This window comes from Ceratina calcarata, unplaced genomic scaffold (genome assembly GCF_001652005.2).
Source record: "Ceratina calcarata isolate Rehan_Ccalc_2016 unplaced genomic scaffold, ASM165200v1 scaffold72.2, whole genome shotgun sequence".
Classification (NCBI taxonomy): domain Eukaryota; kingdom Metazoa; phylum Arthropoda; class Insecta; order Hymenoptera; family Apidae; genus Ceratina; species Ceratina calcarata.
In genome coordinates this window covers 1074112-1080473 of record NW_017178472.1, presented here as the reverse complement: position 1 = coordinate 1080473, position 6362 = coordinate 1074112, and positions in this window count along the sequence as shown.

Genomic DNA, 6362 nt, shown 5'->3' with positions numbered 1-6362 from the left:
CATTAATTGCTTAATAAATATGCATTTAAATATGAAATTTATCGCGAAGGTCTGCACGCGTATCACACTCACGATACTTCTTTGCATTTTTCGAAACGATCAGTTAAAGAACATGGAAGGAGGATGAAGCGGAGGAGAAGAATGAATGTCGACAAAATCGACGGTGGACGAAGAGTAGGGAGAAACGGCGAGACTCTGAGATGAGGGATGCACGGCGTGACGGTCTAATTGAGGCCTTCTTGATTGCATTTACACCGCTGCACAGCCTCCCGTATCCCAGGTATCCGGTATCAGTGTTCCCCGGCCTTTGCCTCCTTCGTCCTTTCATTCCCTCCTTTTCCCTTATGCTCCGTTTTCTCCGTTCGGTTATTTTATCGCCCCTATTTTCATTGGACCGAGTCCTCACCACCCTGATCTTTCGCTTATCGTTAATACGTATGTATACTACGCACATTGTGTAAATTTTCTCGTTAACGTCAACGCATAACACGGAAAGGAGAATAAATACACCCTGAAAGAGCAAGTATAATTTATTCACCGATGTTATCTCGTCGTTCTCATCGTTATGTGTGTAAGTATACTCTCGCTCGGTGCTCTTCATTCTTTTACTGAAGAACCAGGTAATCTATACAGAAACGTCGATCATCGATTAAACGAGCCTTTCAGGTTCGACGACACCCTGTATTATACGAAGTATTTAAATGCAATATTCAATATAATCCGCATATGTAGTAAAGTAAAAAATAACTCTTTTGTTGCTAAATTAGTTTATGAATTTGTTACTTAATTATGGAATCATTAGTTATTCGAATCGACTGAAGATCAAGCATCCTGATAAAAGAAAAGGAGAAAAACGGAATCTGAGTTTTGGAAGTTTACAGGTAAGGTCAATAGTTCCTTGGACACACATAAAATCCCGCGACTACCGCCATTAGTTACTGGCGCGATCGCGGAATACCATCCAGTGCGGAGCCTTATTAAGCCCTATTAAGACTTAATTTATTTCCTTATCTGTAAAAAAAGGGACGGGGTTACGACCAGTCGAGGGCCGGAGGAGTAATGATATAATTCTGACCAACGCCATTTGCACTCGATCGCATCGGCGCACACGTAACCCCACGGTGTGTGCGATACAATTTACGCGTCTATGTCTGTGTAGCGTGCACGTCGCAGTTTGATAAATAATGAACGCCCACGATCGCGCCGCGTGACCCTTTCCGTATCGAACGGAACAAACGTTCTCGATCTTGTCTCGAATTGAAATCTATACGACATACGACGGGTTCAATTTTGAATAAGTTATGAAAAGAAATTTGTTTAAGTTATAAAAACTTAACTCAAAATTGAAGTTGAAAAATTGAATTGAAAAGATGAAAAATGTTACGCTTTAAGATTCAAATAAACAGAGTCAATTCTCAATTCGTTATGTAAAATTCTTGCTTAGTTCCGTTTTATGGAACAAGGAACTGTGCAAGAGAATTGTCCTACGACGTTGTGGTTATGATATCTCTCTGTGGTTTACGCGTTCTCTGTGAGAAAACGTTTCTTTAGAGCGTCTATAACGTAGGAAGAAAAGTATAATGAAAAACAACATCGCATTTATAATAAAAAATTGTACGAATAACAATTTGTCAATTTTCCTTTGTTAAAGTAAAGTTAAGGTAAGAGTATCTCAAATTTCAAGACGTTCGGGAGCAACGCAGAACAGATCGAACGGTTAAATGAAATAATATCTATATTCCGGGACAGATGGATGCGGCGGGTATTGCGGTTTACACCTTTGGTGGGAAAGGACAAGGCATTCGCGTAGGACTATTCCTTGTTTGCGATTCGCCGCGTGGTGTTGCGCGTTATTAGCGTAAAGGGGCGAGTTAGCCGCAATCGCGATGGTAATTTGCGCGTTTGCCCGTCAGTGCCGGCGAGTGGAATTGCGGTGTCGCGTTACCTTACGTGATAATGCGACGCACCATAAATCTAAAACCTCTGCCGTACGTCGTACACGGTCGAGTAATAACGTGAGAGAAGCTGCGCTGAGAAGAGACCCTTCGACTATTAGGACAACGGTTCTTGGTTTTTTGTTAAGTTTCACTCGAGTCCAGATTTTCGATAGATCTGTCGATGTTCTGTGAACGTTTTTAAAAAGTTATTCTGGATACTTGAAGAGGACAATTGAACTTAACAAATTGTATATTCGTGAACTTTAAGAATTTGGTGTCAAGAACCGTAGAAATTCAATGAAGTTCGACATGGAGGCAAGAGCCGCGAGGGAATTCAAGGGATTGTTCGTCGGTGGCTTCTTGAAATTAAGCGTCATTGTTTAAGAGTGAATTCATCTTGATTGTCGATGACTAATGTCTCGCGGCAGCTAACGCCGAGTGGCACGAGGATGGATCACGGGCCATACAGGAGTCGTATACCCTGAAATGGTTCTACCCACGGCGAGACGGGAGAGGAGAACGAGGCATACCCGCTCCTCGGTAGACGAAGAAGAACTGACCCTCACTGGCACGTGAGAGCTCTTTAACGAGCATCATCAATAACGCGTACCGACGTTGAAGAGGAAACAAAAAGGAGCTTAGGAGAGAAGAAGAGTCACGGACAGACCGAGAGCCGAACGGACCCGCGAGTCCCGCTCCGCTATAGATCCTGGTAAATGGTGTTAATTAGTAAATTTGATTTAAGCCCAAACGAAGCGACCGAATAGGCGGATAACCGTTCACCGGGGATGATGTACGACCTACGCGAATTACCCGACGAGGCTCGCCTACCGATGGAATCTCGCCCCTTTTAGCCACCGAACCATCGACAATCAACGACTCGTGTTTCTTTCTCCGTTTGCTCCTTTAACTCACCTCATTGTAACGAGTCGTTAACTTCTTATACGAACGATCTACAACGCTTATCATAATTAAAAACATTTCATACGATTGTATATTCAGAATAATTTCCAACTATTGGTCAAATAATGTCAGATAGACCTTATCATTTACAAACGCTGTAAGAGTCTATGTAGGTCCGTGTTATTGGTTGCATCTACGAGTCTCACGGTAAGAGCAAATCGCGCACGACTCGAAATTCGTACCATCTGCAGAAAATTGAACCGCCGCGCTGCACTGCTTTTACTCGTGAGACGATCAGGTTGAAGTTTTGTTTAATGACGCGTTAGCTACCGTAGGGGGATATAGAGGTACATTGCGAGTTGCAAGACAAAAGAACGACGAGGGCAGAGAGAAAAAAAGGCGTCGAGGGCCGAGAGCGAGGCGAATGAACAGGAGAAGAGACGGTCCGTTAATCGGAGGGCATTATCTCAATCACGTAAAACGGCAAAATTGCATTTACCTTTTTAAATGAATATTTGGCGGGAGACGCGCCGCGAACGCAGCCGCCCGCTAAGTTAATTTACCAAGGAATGCCGGGTAACGCCCTGCTCGACCCACCGGCCGCTGGACAACTATTGTCCCGGCCTTGTTCAACCCCGAAATAAGAACCGTCCATGCGCTTGCAGAAGCAAGCATAAAAAATCATATTTTAAAAATTCTTTAAACTTTTATCTATCTTCTGTATCCACCTAGAATTAATATAAAACAATACGTTCTATTATATGCATGTATATTATTAGATACCTAAAAAAGTTGTGATATGATTTTAACTATACAAAGGAAATTGACAATAAAACAATGCAATTGACGTAATATGTAATTAATATTCCCGATTGATAGACAGATGATCGAGCACGATTCAACATTCCGAAATCACGAGCAGTGTAAACCAGACCTTGGTCTCAGAGCGCTGCGGCATAGCTAACAGATTCCTTGGAACCTGTGTGATGCATCGATGCTCGTATCTCAGTATCTAATAATTGGAGCGGTAATTACGCGATGATTAACAGAGATGGCTCCCGCGCATCATACCTTGGATCATTCTTTTTTCTCATCCATGTACGTTCCTCTGTCTCTCCTCGATCCGATCCTCTACCAAGATCAAAGATCAAAGATAGCTTCGCGCGTTCTAGCTTTCTCTCTTCCTCCCTACGTGCGTCAATACTCTCTTCTTATTCTATTTCAACTCTTTTTCTTATCCTCCGTCTTCGGTTTTAAACTCCCGCGGATAATAACCAGAGAATTATACAGAGTTCTTTAAGTTGTTGCGGCCAGAGGGAAAAACGAGGAAGGGGAGTCACCAGTTTAGTCAAACACTAGACCCTGGTTTGATACAAAGTATGTTAAAGATGCACAAAGCAGGTAAGAACGGAATTGGTTAACCGATCGGGCGTGGTCGCGAGTCGACCGGTCGAGTAACCCCTAAACGTTCAGTTAATTAGAGCTCTCCCCTTTCTACCCGTTCTTCTCTTTCCTCTACCTCGATTCGCCTCGTCTCGCTCTCGCCCATGGGAACCCGCCTAATAACGCGGGCCAACTGTAATGAGGAGTAAACTAATTATTGGATGCTAGTTGGCCAGGACGATATTTCACGTTCTCGCTGACAGCCAACCGGCCACGAGCAACAAGGATGCTTCACCCTGCTGGAAAAGGAGCGCGACCTGTGCTCGTAAACAGCTCGGGCGGTACCCGTTAAAAAGTTTGATCATTCTTTGTGCTAATCTTGTTTAAGCAACAGTGACACGTGCAGCGTAATTCGATAGCTGAAAAAACGTAAAAATCACGTACCCTACGTTTTGATACATAATTATTACACTGCCGATTATATGAATTTATAGAAAAATTATGTCTGCAAAACATATGTATAAAAAATGCTTGCCACGTATAAAAAGAGTAAGTGCACATTACAATGTTTAATCGATAAAAGGAATTTCCACATAAATCACTTTAATTCAGTTGATACCATAAATGTTTTATTTTGCATGAAAATCGACGGCCTACTAATTACTCATAAGAGAAACCAATAGACACAAGAGAATAAAAAGAGGGCGTTTAAAGTTTGAATCACAAACAGATTTCTGTGATTAGAGGGAAATCCGAATCGCGTTAACTGTTTATCATTCGTAAAAGGGAAAGAGTGAAGCTTGTTCAATTACGTCAGTTAACGCGTTTCGAAATGGAACGGGGAACGGTGAAAAGAATTTTCGAAAATCCCTCGGTATCATAATTGTTTATTGTGATCGAGGACTCGGGGCTGAAACGAAGGCGCACATGCCCCCCGTGGCGCATCGCGAATGGGACGTAAAAGAACTAGACAAAGAGAGAAAGGGGAGGGAGGAAAGAGAGAGAGAGAGAGAGAGAGATGCAGGAACGTGGGTTCCTACCGTTAACATCCGACTTTACGACGCATCCTGGTCGCACGAGGCGTGCACCTCGCGGGGCCTTATACAAGCCCCCGTAATTTGATAATATAGGGTTATGGTGGCGCCAAGCTGAGCCGTTTAAATTCATAACATTGTTTATTCCTATTAGACCGACCTATTGGGTCCGTTCCGCGCAATATTTCATCCGAGGGAGCCAAGGCCGTGGTGCCGCGTGTGGATATCTCTTACCTCGATTTCGTTCATTTCCAATTTTTACGTATCTCTCCTTTAGGGAAATAGACTGTAGCCCCGAGATAAAATATAAATTATATTCGTCGTTGAACGATTATCGATTGACGCCAAGTACAACATATATCTTATCCTTTAATGACTAAGAATTTTTCCTTGCACACAACGCATACCTATCTGATGTACGATTGTGTACACGTGTGTCTTGTAATTAATATGAAGTCTAATTCTTTACGAATGGTACACTCAGCCTGTAGAGTATCTTCGGACTTTTATTAAGACGGGTCATTAAGGTAAAGTGAATTATACACATGTATAGGTATTTGCCAGACGGTTTATCCGAATTCCTCGATCAGTCGTATATCTCAGAGCCATTTGCCGAGGAAGATTCGTTTTCGGAGTACGAAGGGCCTCGTATTCCTCGAATATTAAGAGACCCAGCCACCTGTATGAATACGAAATGAGAGCGCAGTCTTCTTTCGCTGGAAAAGCTGCTGGTTTCGTAATAAATTAGGACGGAATCGTAAAGAGGGAATGTACATGAGACGACAGAAGATTAAAACAGAGTCACACAGTCGGTTGACTTCTAATCGTTAAACAATAAAGAATACTACGAGGATCTTCGTCCGTTCCGACGACGCGACGCGATGCGACGTGGTCGGAGCCAGAGGCGTGGAAACTACAAAATAAATTCATCGATTAGTCCTTCTCCTACGGATAGATTAATTTACTACGGACGTTATGCGAGAAACTGCTTTCGAATAATTTTTCGACAACTGTTTTTCATGCTCATTCTACGGGCGCACGGTCAGGTTTTACCGCCAACTCTCGCCGAGAGCGGACACGCCCTAAAAACGGACGGCCCGCGGTG